At 41.7% G+C, this 15,265-nt stretch overlaps 2 non-coding genes across 2 annotated transcripts; both read right to left on the minus strand.

Annotated features, from left to right (window-relative positions):
• Nucleotides 1-6,239: 6,239 nt before the first annotated feature.
• Trnar-acg lies at nucleotides 6,240-6,312 on the minus strand. Its single transcript has one exon. It is a non-coding gene; the product is annotated as a tRNA-Arg (tRNA).
• Nucleotides 6,313-6,954: 642 nt separating this feature from the next.
• Nucleotides 6,955-7,026, minus strand: Trnaw-cca. The gene has a single exon. It is a non-coding gene; the product is annotated as a tRNA-Trp (tRNA).
• Nucleotides 7,027-15,265: the final 8,239 nt, after the last annotated feature.

Below are 15,265 nucleotides of genomic sequence, written 5' to 3' on the forward strand. Positions count from 1 at the left end.
TCTCCATGCTCTTTAATGGATAATTTGATGCAATTTGCAAGAGTAAGGTGAATTCCATAGAACAGGTCTAAATTGCAGTCGATTTTAGTAGCACACTGACTGGTAATGCGTTCTGTCAGGTAGTTTAAATTTGTAATCTTCATCTAGTAAACTTACACTTGCAGCATACTCCAGAAAAAGAAATCGGAGGGGGGGGGGGGGGGGGGGGAGAAAGATCTGGCGAACGAGGGAACAACTCCACATAACCTCCCAACTGTGAGAAAAGTTGTCATTCAGCCAATCTCTAACAGCTGCAGCAAAATGGGTCGGGCTCCCAGCTTGCTGAAACCAGTCTGAAGCGTCAATTTGTCTCTCAGCGTATTCAGACAAGTCTCACCCGTTACATGTTAGTCAAAGAAAGGTCCTAGCACATGAGCTTTCCATAAACCATACCACACCGCGTCATCATCGTTTGGCAACCCCGTTGTTTAGCTCTGGTCCCATTCAGTGTGGATTGCCTTTATACCAGCATCGAAAATCTTGTCTGTTCACTCCTCCATTGATATAAAATATAGCTTCATCACTGAACAAGACACGGTGTTTTGCAGAATTGATGTTTTCAACCAGTTTATCTGCGAACCGTTCACACATCTGCATGCATCTATTGGGGTCATCTTCATTTAAATAATGCAATATCTGTAACCTGCAATATCTGTAACTTGTACGGATGAAACCTCTCCTCCGCCAGGATTTTGTGGATGGTTGACCTGACAACCCAACTCCGTGAACGTCCGACGAAGCGATTTCTTTGGTCTAGCATAAACTTTGACCAAAAAAGCCTTTTTCGTTTCGTCTAAAGTCTTTGGTCGCCTGGAACGGGTTTTGTCCGACACTCTGCCTGTTTCTTTAAATTTGGTGATTATTTTCCCGACGGTAGTGAAATATGTCGAAGATGAGAGTGTCGAAGGTTAAATCCTTCTGCAACTTTGAAATACAACCATCCTTCTCGTCCAATTAAGAGTACCAACTCCACTCGTTCTTCTTTAGACAGCCATCATTCAGCCTGCAAAAAAGAGAATTTATTTTACTATTATTTATTTATTTAGTTATTAATATTCATTGAATATAGAATATTTTTTAGAATATATTAGAATTCCCTATGTACCCACACATAATGGACATCATGTACTTTGTCAACGGAATGCAGAGTTCTGACAGCTAGCAAACGCTACTGGTTTGCATGGGTAACACACAGGTAGCACACTGTAGAATACCGTTAATTGTCGTCTGGAGGTTTTGCGACTGTCCTGCTCCCATTCCTCTTATGCCTTTCTATTGCAGAGAGTGTGGCAGGCGTGTTCTCTGTGCCATAGTGCACCATCTGTGACTGTGTAGCCGGCCGCGGTGGTCTCGCGGTTCTAGGCGCGCAGTCCGGAACCGTGCGACTGCTACGGTCGCAGGTTCGAATCCTGCCTCGGGCATGGATGTGTGTGATGTCCTTAGGTTAGTTAGGTTTAAGTAGTTCTACGTTCTAGGGGACTGATGACCACAGCAGTTGAGTCCCATAGTGCTCAGAGCCATTTGAACCATTTTTTTGTGACTGTGTAAACAGCGATTGTGGATGCGGGACTACCCGAGAAATACTGCCCGTTTGATGGGTGCCCCGACGTCATCGCTGGCGTGGTTGTCCATTGACCGGATTGCCATCTTTCGTATAGAACTCGATCATACGGACATCTGTTGACAGTTGGTATGGTCATATCGTGACTTAAGACACAGGATGGGGAAAGAGCGGTTTGTTGCTTTAATTTTCGACACCATCGCGTTTAACAAAACTGAAAATAAAATATTATTGTGGCTCTGTCGTGCTGTTTGGTAACAGAACACGTGTAAATCGAGCTTCAACCTGTTTCAAAAATTATAGGCGGGCTTAGTTGGATAAATAATATGAACACCACATTTTCATATTCAACAATGGACGACTGCTTGACTGTCTAACTACATAGCTATAGCAAGCCGTCCCTTTATTACTGTTCCCCAGTATGAATGATCGAAAGTTGGACCTCCACACACAAACAAAACACAGTTTGAGACAAAAGTGTTCGCAGTTCAATACATAAAACGTAATCATTTCTATCTTTCGGCTCACGATGATCAGATAAGTTGTTTGTTTTGCTGTATGAATTAGGTACATCTACATCTACATCTACATCTACATTGATACTCCGCAAGCCACCCAACGGTGTGTGGCGGAGGGCACTTTACGTGCCACTGTCATTACCTCCCTTTCCTGTTCCAGTCGCGTATGGTTCGCGGGAAGAACGACTGTCTGAAAGCCTCCGTGCGCGCTCTAATCTCTCTAATTTTACATTCGTGATCTCCTCGGGAGGTATAAGTAGGGGGAAGCAATATATTCGATACCTCATCCAGAAACGCACCCTCTCGAAACCTGGCGAGCAAGCTACACCGCGATGCAGAGCGCCTCTCTTGCAGAGTCTGCCACTTGAGTTTATTAAACATCTCCGTAACGCTATCACGGTTACCAAATAACCCCGTGACGAAACGCGCCGCTCTTCTTTGGATCTTCTCTATCTCCTCCGTCAGACCGATTTGGTACGGATCCCACACTGATGAGCAATACTCAAGTATAGGTCGAACGAGTGTTTTGTAAGCCGCCTCCTTTGTTGGACTACATTTTCTAAGCACTCTCCCAATGAATCTCAACCTGGTACCCGCCTTACCAACAATTAATTTTATATGATCATTCCACTTCAAATCGTTCCGCACGCATACTCCCAGATATTTTACAGAAGTAACTGGTACCAGTGTTTGTTCCGCTATCATATAATCATACAATAAAGGATCCTTCTTTCTATGTATTCGCAATACATTACATTTGTCTATGTTAAGGGTCAGTTGCCACTCCCTGCACCAAGTGCCTATCCGCTGCAGATCTTCCTGCATTTCGCTACAATTTTCTAATGCTGCAACTTCTCTGTATACTACAGCATCATCCGCGAAAAGCTGCATGGAACTTCAGACACTATCTACTAGGTAATTTATATATATTGTGAAAAGCAATGGTCCCATAACACTCCCCTGTGGCACGCCAGAGGTTACTTTAACGTCTGTAGACGTCTCTCCATTGATAACAACATGCTGTGTTCTGTTTGCTAAAAACTCTTCAATCCAGCCACACAGCTGGTCGGATATTCCGTAGGCTCTTACTTTGTTTATCAGGCGACAGTGCGGAACTGTATCGAACGCCTTCCGGAAGTCAAGAAAAATAGCATCTACCTGGGAGCCTGTATCTAATATTTTCTGGGTCTCATGAACAAATAAAGCGAGTTGGGTCTCACACGATCGCTGTTTCCGGAATCCATGTTGATTCCTACATAGTAGATTCTGGGTTTCCAGAAATGACATGATACGCGAGCAAAAAACATGTTCTAAAATTCCACAAGAGATCGACGTCAGAGATATAGGTCTATAGTTTTGCGCATCTGCTCGACGACTGGGACTATCTGTGCTCTTTTCCAATCATGTGGAACCCTCCGTTCCTCTAGAGACTTGCGGTACACGGCTGTTAGAAGGGGGGCAAGTTCTTTCGCGTACTCTGTGTAGAATCGAATTGGTATCCCGTCAGGTCCAGTGGACTTTCCTGGGATAGTGCTCTCGTAGCATGACTGCTGCAGATTCTGCAAAGTTCGACGCCTCTTTATTTTATTTTTCCAGTAAACTCCAGCGATGAATCTTCTAAAATATCCTCGCGTGACTTTGATCTTTCTTCTCCTGTTACCTTCCAGTCTTGCACATCCTCCTCGGCGTCGGCAATTCTTCCTCTTGGAATACAACAAACAGTAGTAATAGCAATGCAAGAGTCGGCTTCTACAACTTCCCACGTCCGATTCGCCTTTCCTCGAAAACAATGACGTTCTCAGTGTCGAGATTATTGCTTCTGTCTCCTCTACACGACATTGACGAAAATGTTCTTCTCTTCACAATTAGATAAAACGTTGTCCGATTTCCACACGACCTAGCGTCTCCAGTCGTCCGAACCCTGTCTTCAGAACTGCTCGTCAACTGTCTATCTGTCGCTCGTAAAAATTAATATTTTCCCCTACTTCGTCGAGGTTCCAAAGGGACAAACAGAAAACTCAGAAATGACTTTGAGATAATACTACAACGCAAGTGACAACAATCAATTGACACAAGTTTTCGTTTCATTTTCATATATACGATCACGAAATGACTCACTAACGTTTCAAAGAAATAAAGGACAGAAGATATGTACAGTTTTATGTTGATTAATATGAGAAATTGTTGTAGTAAAAAACACAGTCACAAAGATACGGAAAGGGACTTCAATTAATCGTTGCCTACTGCTCCCTTTCTCCGCCAGTCGTACGTTTTTTAGCAGTTTTTTTATTTTTTTTTATAGATGCCAAGAAATTCAGTTGATTGTTCATTTGGTACAAATGTAGGTCAGTTTTGTATATACTGGCGTCCACAGGGAAATTAGTACTGTCTTCTACAAGCTGACTCCTCTCTCTCGGTGCTCAGTCATATCGTTTGATGACGGGAAAATGGCGTCGATGTCTGCTGTGGCGTAAACACAGCAGATAGTCTGCAAATGATTGCCAGTTTCTGAAACAGAATTTAAGGCAATGACGCAAAGCATCATTGTTTCATTATTTGTTATTGATATGTGGTCAGTAAAGCCTTATAATTATCTTATCTGATTATTGATAGCTGCGCATTACAATTACCATCTTTTGTGAAAAATCAGTTGTACTAAATGTTTAAAAGAGCAGATCTTTCAATGAACCAGCTAGAATGCTCAACAGGCATAAACACCTACTAATACACAAATTATGTGAGACATAAAACGGTGCAGGATAGCATTTCCCAAGGATTATAGTTATAAATTAATTCACACTAAAATTTAAATACTGATGTTACTTTTCGATACGAATTCAGTGATTACTCCAAGAATTTGCACTTTTTTTTTTAACTGAAAAGAGAAATTATGTTCTGTAGGAACTGGATAGGTAGTGACCTCAAATTCTGTATACATTTATCTCGCAAATTCATACTTGTTACAAGAGAACAAAAGGTGGTTTAGATCTTCGGCTGCCATATTCAGAATGGCGCTGAACTGATGTTCATACTATGCACATGAGACAGAAAAAAATTCATGTACAGATCTGATTTTGACAAATTACGATCTGCACATAACAGTGTGTCGGGATAGTAGGTTGTGCCCCCGAATGATTTACGACGTAGTCCATTGTTCTTGCCACTTGGTCGCAAATCTCGGTGCCACGCAAATGCCAGCTGGTCGGGCCTTCTCATTCTGGGATGTTCCTCTGTGGATTTTAAATCCACCTCTATTGTGTGACTGCATTTTCTATATAGATAGCGTGTAGTTTTTTTCACTGAAAGTTCTATCCGTGATACAGAGTTGGATAAAAATTAGTGGTTGTGCCAATAAACTCAGAGCTAAAAAACAGATTCCACAATGCTCTTCTTGTCGTAATGTATTTGTCGTTTACTTTGTCAAAAGCCTTGGTGAAATCATCCGAGTGGATTGCAAGCGGTTTGCGTGTCTGTTGCGTAAGCTGTCTCGGTAAGCGAGTACGGAGTTGGTTGTTCTGCCACGGACCACCTTAGTTTTGAGACGCACCGTAATACATCATTCAGCCACTTTATCGAGAATACTGGTCCTAGCATCGTTTGCAATGGCCACTTCTCGGAGTAGATTTGTTAAAATACGTGTGCGCTTAATTTGAAATGTCTGCCTGTGTAGTGCATCTTACACTGTTGTCTTGCTTTCCTGCTTAAGGTGGGATGCTTGGCTGTCACCTGTCAGATTGGTTGACTTCTTGTAATGGCACCACGTATTGGTCACTTTTAGCTATTTTAATAGCCGCAGGAGCGCAGATGTTTGCCAGACAGGGACGGAACTGCTTCTAAGCAACGAAATAGAAATCGATGGTGTTCGCTATCCGGAATGTTTTCTCTGCGCTGTATTATTGGCGAATCTTCCTTGAAGGCGTGTTCGCGGTATTGTACTATGGATATGCACTTCACCGACTTCTCTTCCGAAAAACCGCCTCCTACTTTGTTACTGGTTCCCGGTGGCTACTGATTTGCAGATATGCTGCACACATACCAGCTCAGCATTATTACTACTAACTCTGATGCAGAAACATTTCGTAAAGTTGGCATCGAATGACTTATCATACTATAAAAATTATCGACCCTGCCAGGATTCGAACCTGGAATCTTCTGATCCGTAGTCAGACGCGTTATCCGTTGCGCCACAGGGCCACACGATATGTACCTCTCGTATTAGTCATACTACCAGCGTTTGTAATTGACCTCGTGGCGTTTTCTTTTTCATATACTCTAAGTTTTTAGTTGCGAGTCCATTACATTTTTACACCAGTTAATGATGTCCATAGAGCAGTGTTTCCTATATGGCGTAAACATATTCCTACAGGATGTGGCGGTAAAGTTAACGATATCGTCCGGCCGGTTTCCTTCGACGCTACATTTCAGTTAACTGCACGTAATTGATTGAAATGATTTCTGCTAGAAAACGATATATGACTTTCATCTTTTTCACTATGCGATGACTGGTCGCATTTCAGCCTTTTTCAAGAATTTTAACTCTTGGTTGTAAGTAGGCTTTCATTATTTGTGACATCATAAATCCTTGCCTGACAAGCTATAACGTCTTTTAGCTACCTTATGAGAGTTGGTTAGTTTAATAAATAGCGTCTCTTTCGTTGTAATTCTTCTAAATACGGAAAACACCTGCATTCTATTGAATTTTAGCACTGTGTAGGAACAGAATGGCTATTGTTTCCAAATTTTGTACTACAGACATTTGGCTGAAAGTTAAGACAGCATCATGAAAAATGCACTTTCTGAACTTAGACAACAGTAAATTCAATTAGTTAAAATATTTGACCCCGACGTGATTTGAACACGCAACCTTCTGATCTGGAGTCAGACGCGCTACCGTTGCGCCACGAGGTCTGCAGAGAGAGCACCTCCTTGCTGAATGTATGCACCAGCGTTTCGTGCGCATCGGTCTTAGTTGAATATCATCATTCAAAGGCTCTCAAAACAGACAACTGTAATAAAATGGGTGAAAAACGTATTACTTACTATTAAGCTTCTGTGTTTACCAGTATTATTGAATGAGTTTCTGTCCTTCCTGTGCGTCTGGTTTGCGTTTGGTCAAACTTTGTTTCTGTGTAAATGAATTAAAACACTATTTCTATTTGTCATTTACATATTTTCGGAACTGCATTGGTTGTAATCAGCGTTTGAGTAGTGCTGTACAGTGACACTGTCGGAACTTGAAGTTAACGCTATGACAGACCCACTTATTTCAGTGTTTATATTTACCTGAATTCAGGATATTTTCATAAAAGACGAACAAAATAACCATTCTATCTGCAATGGAAATTACTTTTGCAGCAATATTCGAACGCGAAAAAGGAATTCCCACAGTTGAAACTAGTATCCAGTTCAGTAGAAAAGGAAGTGCAATATTATTCACATGATAGTGGATACAAATTATTATCTGAGAAAATCAGGGACGGATTAATGAAGTTTTGTGGGTGGGGGAAGTTCCGTAGAAGAGAAAGAAGACCAAAGGTTCCTTCCCTTGAAAGTTAAGGAAAACAAACTTCAAAAAGTACCTTTTAAGCTGTTTTGAAGCTGAAAAATACCAAACAAATGCCAACAAATTGCAGTTTTATTTTAGACAAAAAATTTTAAACTTCTTGAAATGTGCAGCATTCAAAACCTTTGTCTCAGTTACTTCTTTTACATAATCGTTAATACACAGCAACCAGCTCGTACGCCTTTTGTTGACACAGAGTTGACAAGCAAATTAAAAGCAAATAAACTGAAATGAGAATAAAATACTTTGAAAACTGTAGTTCTTAATTTGTTGACAGTTATATTTTTACCATTTACTTCATGAATATGTGTACAGATGTATACTTACATTCTGAAAATAACAATGGGAAAGTCTTGATAGATACTAAAATCTAATTGGTTTCAATACAATTTACAATGATATTCGTTTTTGAACAAACGAAGTGGGAATAAAGTTGCAAAATCCATATTAATTATGTTATCAAAATAATGTATGTGAGACTAATACCTCCAAAGAAGTACAATGTAAATAGTGAGAACGATATTATATCGTTATAGTAGCTCAAAGGTACATAAAGCCATAGTTCTGAATGTAATATTGTGTTTCTCTGATGAGTGGTTAAAATCTGGCAAAGACCACCTTCTTACAAAAAACAATTGTGTTTATATTTGTCATTTTAGTTCTCTACAAATACAGTGTATACGTTGTGTGCTTCATGTGTATTAGCATCTGATTCGCACTTTTTTCAGTTTTTATACAAAAGTGTAATCTGAGTGTGCGAGTGATAATTACTCAATCTTTTTACATCGCAGAAGAAAAACTGTCGTGATATTAAATATTACCTGTACTGAAGAAAACATATCTTTTCTGTTCTTTCCGCCCTTCTCAATACACCTGTCTACAATTATTTCTTTTTTAATAGTGATGACTCTATTGACATCTAGCCGGCCGAAGTGGCCATGCGGTTAAAGGCGCTGCAGTCTGGAACCGCAAGACCGCTACGGTCGCAGGTTCGAATCCTGCCTCGGGCATGGATGTTTGTGATGTCCTTAGGTTAGTTAGGTTTAACTAGTTCTAAGTTCTAGGGGACTAATAACCTCAGCAGTTGAGTCCCATAGTGCTCAGAGCCATTTGAACCATTTCTATTGACATCTGACCTAAGTGGCATCTATCCTTTGCCATAATTATCTTTCTATTTGTGTTGGTGTTTCATACTTTTGATTGCACTGTGTGTACGGCATTTGCACAATAATTCTCATATCACTAAAAAGGGACACTCTTCTGCACACGTATGACGAACTACCGTGCACACTACAGTGATTGGTAAGTTATCAAGAAGTTTATATTGTTTTAATGTTGTTAATCACTGTATTTACTTGAACGACTCAGATCCATTTTCGTTCCCCTTTCGTATCCAGTACGGCAGCTGAACGAGATTTATTCTGAGTATTGTAAACGACAATGCGCTTCCCGTTGCGTTTGTTGAGCTATAGAAATAACAGGAACACGGTGTCATTTTATTCGCAGGAGTGCTTCTATTAAGACAAAAGGATATTACGATCCTGTAAAGCTACTCAATACCGCACGTTAAAAAGCGGCGTGAGGAACCCCACAGGTGTCGCTGCTACAGCCATACCGTTAGCACACGCATCCGCGAGCCGAAGACATCACCCTTACCATGATCAACTGTGCTTCGCTGGCAGTCACTTTATTGTTCTGTTCCGGTTATAGACGTTCGGAAAAATTCAAGGCAATATACACCATCATTCGCTCAAGAGGACTTACTAGACCAGCAAGTACATCTATCCGCGATAGCTCACTTTTCACTGCCTAAGTAAATATAGTTTCATTAATTAGTTTGATCCTGAAGATGATTTGTGAACATAAAAAGACTTCGTGCTTATCAAGTAAAACGACTGATATCGAAAATTTTGCGTATTTTCTAATTCAACTTTACAGTAGCAGCATCAGAAGCAGTTCACTATGGACGACAGTGTGAAAAAATTGTGACTAATCTCAAATAATGTTACTTCACTAACATTAATTCCGAAATTAAGTAATATAGGAACACAGAGCACTCTCCAACATCATACACAAGAAGCCACTTACATGTTGTCTTCTCTTTTAAAGAGAGGAAAGATGTTATTCTTGAAACTCGTTTCATGTCGCACAAAATTAAGAAACTTTACTCTGCCACGACGAACGTCCCCCTTCACACTGAGCTACCGGTGGCATAACTTCCTTTCCAGTAGCGGCCTTCACGTGACACCACTCTGTGGCGCATTTGACCAGCCAAGCCTTGGATCGCCGCCTATGAAAAGTCGCACGTGACGTCAGCATAGCAGTGGCAGTAACGGCACCAACAAGGCTACTCGCAGTAGCATCAAAAGCTGATCGCAGCAACAGCGGCGACTGTTCTCAATGGCGGCGTATCGCGCCGCGCTGTGGGCAAAGCAGACAGCGCGTGCTGTTGTAGAAGATCGGGAAGCGCTGCTATTGTCTGGAGCCCACAATTCGAACAGGAGGGGGAGCACGAATCACTGGTACAGGTAGTACATTCTCTCGGACCCACACAGTAAGGTGCCTCGGGGAATACTGAACTGAATGACTACATCCACTGACCAAGACTCTAAATTCGTAAAATCGTCTGCTTAACATATACCGCAAAAAAAAAAAAAAAAAAAAAAAAAAAAAATTAGCTTAAATTCTCGGGGGGAGGCGTGGGGCATCTTCCCTCCGCCAACCCCTGCATTCAGCCTTTGGAGAAAACGTATTTTTCTATATAATCCGGAAGCTGTCAGATCTCTTTAGTGAATATCGACACAATCACCACCTCCGGGGAAGTGTTGAAGTCATACAGAATACCCATCGCTGGTGCCGGTATATCAAATCTGATGTTCTTTAGAGGATTACATCGATGTTGTCTGTGGAAAGTATTAAAAAATTTTGCAACAGTTGTGCCGTCACAGCATTTAAAATGCAAATTTTTGAAGACACCTACCTTTATGCCACTTCAGTATTCCTTATCCATGACTTACCACGGCAGTATCTGACGCATCTGTTTATATCGTAACTTTCATGCACACATTCGTTTTCTGTAGTGTAAAAATGTATTTTTTGTCAGTGCCAACAGTTCAAATGGTTCAAATGGCTCTGAGCACTATGGGACTTAACATCTATGGTCATCAGTCACCTAGAACTTAGAACTACTTAAACCTAACTAACCTAAGGACATCACACAACACCCAGTCATCATGAGGCAGAGAAAATCTCTGACCCCGCCGGGAATCGAACCCGGGAACACGGGCGTGGGAAACTAGAACGCTACCGCACGACCACGAGCTGCAGACTTCCCGTTCTGTGTCTGGAATTTTCTATTTATTACATATTCACTTAACGACACGTAATTAAACAGTATAAATACACATTATAAATATATAATTGCGTAGAAGAGCACTGAAAGACCTAAACCGAAACAAGGCTCCGGGAGTAGACAAAATTCCATTAGAACTACTGATAGCCTTGGGAGAGCCAGCCCTGACAAACTATACCATCTTGTGAGCGAGATGTATGAGACAGGCGAAATAGCCTCAGACTTCGAGATGTATAATAATTCCAGTCCCAAAGAAAGCAGGTGATGACAGATGTAAAAATTACCGAACTATCAGTTTAATAAGTTACGGCTGCGAAATATTAACGGGAATTCTTTACAGATGAATGGAAAAACTGGTAGAAGCCGACCTCTCTTTTTCTAGCATTTGTAGACTTAGAGAAAGCTTTTGACAATGTTGACTGGGATACTCTCTTTTAAATTCTGAAGGTGGCAGGCGTGAAATACAGGGAGCGAAAGGTTATTTACAATTTGTACGGAAACCAGATGGCAGTTATAAGAGCAGAGGGGTATGAAAGGGAAGCAGTGGTTGGGAAGGGAGTGAGACAGAGCTGCAGCATATCCCCGAGGTTATTTAATCTGTATGTTGAGCAAGCAGTAAAGGAAACAAAAGAGAAATTCGGAGTAGGAATTAAAATCCATGGAGAAGAAATAAAAACTTTGGGGTTCGCCGATGACATTGTAATTCTGTCAGAGACAGCAAAGGACCTGGAAGAGTAGTTGAACGGAATGGACAGTGTCTTGAAAGGAGTATATAAGATGAATATCAACAAAAGCAAAACGAGAATAATGGAAAGTAGTCGAATTAAATCGGGCGATGCTGAGGGAATTAGATTAGAAAATGAGACCCTTGCAGTAGTAAATGAGTTTTGCTATTTGAGGAGCAAAATAACTAATGATCGTCGAAGTAGAGAGGATATAAAATATAGACTGGCAATGGCAAGGAAAGCGTTTCTGAAGAAGAGAAATTTGTTAACATCGTGTATAAATTTAAGTGTCAGGAAGCCGTTTCTGAAAGTATTTGTATGGAGTGTAGCCATGTATGGAAGTGAAACGTGGACGATAAATAGCTTAGACAAGAAGAGAATAGAAGCTTTTAAAATGTGGTGCTACAGAAAAATGCTGAAAATTATATGGATAGATCACATAACTAATGAGGAGGTACTGAATAGAATTGGAGAGAAGAGAAATTTGTGGCATAACTTGACTAAAAGAAGGGATCGGTTGGTAGGACATGTTCTGAGGCATCAAGGGATCAGCAATTTAGTAGTGGAGGGCAGCCTGGAGGGTAAAACCGTAGAGGGAGACCAAGAGATGAATACACTAAGCAGATTCAGAAGGATGTAGGTTGCAGTAGGTACTGGGAGAGAAAGAAGCTTGCACAGGACAGAGTAGCATGGAAAGGTGCATCAAACCAGTCTCAGGACTGAAGACCACAACAACAGTTGCGTAGACTTCCGCGACCAGAGCCAGTCGACGTAAGTTTTCTGGGTATAGTACCGCATCATAATGTACACTAGGTGATCAAAATTAACCGGAAACCTGGCTGTGAATGACTTAAAAGTTCGTGGAGTCCTCCATCGGTAATGCTGGAATTCAATATGGTGTTGACCCACCCTTATCCTTGATGACAGCTTTCACTCTCGCAGGCATACGTTCAGTCAGGTGCTGGAAGATTTCTTGGGGAATGGCAGCCCATTCTTCACAGAGTGCTGTACTGAGAACAGGTATCGATGTCGGTCGGTGGGACCTGGCACGAAGTCGGCGTTCCAAAACATCCCAAAGGCGTTCTATAGAATTCAGGTCAGGATTCTGTGCAAGCCAGTCCATTACAGGGGTATTATTGTCGTGTAACCACTCCTACACAGGCCGTGCATTATGAACGGTTGCTCGATCGTGTTGAAAGATGCAATCGCCATCCCCGAATTGCTCTTCATCAGTGGGAAACAACAAGAAGGTGCTTAAAACATCAGTGTAGGGCTGTGCTGTGATAGTGCCACGCAAAACAACAATGGGTGGAAGCCCCCTCCATGGAAAACGCCTCCACACCATAACAACACCGCCTACGAATTTTACTGTTGGCACTACACACATTGGCAGATGACGTTCAGCGGGCATTCGCCATACCCACGCCCTGCCATGGGATCGCCACATTGTGTTCCGTGATTCGTCACTCCATACAACGTTTTTCCACTATTCAATCGTCCAATGTTTACGCTCCTTACACCAAGTCAGGCGTCGTTTGGCATTTACTGACGTGATGTGTGGCTTATGAGCAGCCGCTCGACAATGAAATCCAAGTTTTCTCACTTCCCGCCTAACTGTCATAGTACTTGCAGTGGATCCTGATACAGTTTGGAATTCCTGTGTCTGGATAGATGCCTGCCTATCACACATTACGATCCTCTTCGAATGTCGGCGGTCTCTGTCAGTCAACAGAGGGGGTCGGCCTGTACACTTTTGTGCTGTACGTGTGCCTTCATGTTTCCACTTCACTACCACATCGGAAACAGTGGACTTAGGGATGTTTAGGAGTGTGGAAATCACGCGTACATACAAATGACACAAGTGACACCCACTCACCTGACCACGTTGAAGTCCGTGAGTTCCGAGGAGCGCCCCATTCTGCTCTCACGATGTTTAATAACTACTGAGGTCGCTGGTATGGAGTACCTGGCAGTAGGTGGCAGCACAATGCACCTAATATGAAAATCGTGTGTTTTTGGGGGTGTCCGGATACTTTTGGACACATAGTGTATATACTTCCAGCAGCAGTATTTTTATGCATATGACGCGTTGCCATACCCAGAAAACTTTAATGTCGGTTATAAATATAGACTGAATAAAAGACGAAATTCGTTCGGCACCCATGTGTAATATCTAATTATTGTAATGCAAAAGTGACAAACATACTAGTGTGTGTGCTAAAGCAGCTACAAGATAAGGATACAGTCTATGATTAATTTGTATAACAGGGAAATACCCCACGGAAACTATATTTCCAAAGCATACGGATTCAATCTTTCCTTTCATTTTCGTATTTGGTGTAACTGAGCGGGGTAGCACACTGGACTCGCATTTGGGAGGAAGACGGTTCAAACCCGTGTCCAGCCATGCTGTTTTCAATTGCCCGTGATTTCCCTAAATAGTTTAAGACAAATGCCGGACTGTTTCCTTCGAAAGAGCACGGCCGCTTTACTTCTCCCTCCATCCGTAATCCGGGCTTGTGCTCCGTCTCTAATGACCTGTTTGTCCATGGTATATTAAACACTTCATACTCCTCCCATATTTGGAAGAAGCTTCTGAACTAGGGGGCTGCGAGTAGAAGGAAATAATGAAGGAAGAACTTCGAAGAAATTAAACCAAAAATGTTACTTAACGGATCGAAACTTTTGCTACAATTTGTGACGGCGTTGTACACTCCGAGAACATGGGCATTTTCCTTGCGAACGTTTTTTGTCGATTGTACACAAACATCAAACAATGCGTATTTTGCGCAAACAGTGTATTCGAATTAATATGCATGTACAACTAGTTTATTACATCATCATGTGATTTACGTCAAGCCACAGGTACTGTAAACAAACAAATGTTTGTCAGAACTGAACTTACTTCTTTATCTATCTGCAGTTGTCCACCCAATGAATATAATTTCTCGTTGCACATGCTAACAACGGCACACAAAAACAACGAACCTTGCATTTCAAATGCCTCTAAGCACTATGGGACTTAACATCTGAGGTCATCAGTCCCCTAGACTTAGAACTATCCTAAGGACATCACACACATCCATGCCCGAGGTAGGATTCCAACCTGCGACCGTAGCAGCAGCGCGGTTCCGGACTGAAGCTCCTAGAACCGATCGGTCACAGCGGCCGGTTAACCTTCCATTTATGACCGTCACATTGGTATGATGCGAATCGCAACGCACGGCATTAAGGGATTAAAAGAAAAATGTATAATTTTGAAATAAAATCTGCAAACGATTGCCTCCAACACAGACCGCTTTCCGTGCTAATTATCAACAGCAATAAGTGGCGGTAATTTGCAAGGGACAAGTTACAATAGTAACTTAAGGTGATAGATGAAAACATTAGAACACTGAAATATTAAACGCTTACAAAATGAACAGCAATTTCTTGAACTGAAGATACTCTTTGCAGCACTTCCTAATCAGTGCTGCCCCCCTCCACAACCGTTAATGGCGCCAAACA

This window comes from Schistocerca piceifrons, chromosome 2 (genome assembly GCF_021461385.2).
Source record: "Schistocerca piceifrons isolate TAMUIC-IGC-003096 chromosome 2, iqSchPice1.1, whole genome shotgun sequence".
Classification (NCBI taxonomy): domain Eukaryota; kingdom Metazoa; phylum Arthropoda; class Insecta; order Orthoptera; family Acrididae; genus Schistocerca; species Schistocerca piceifrons.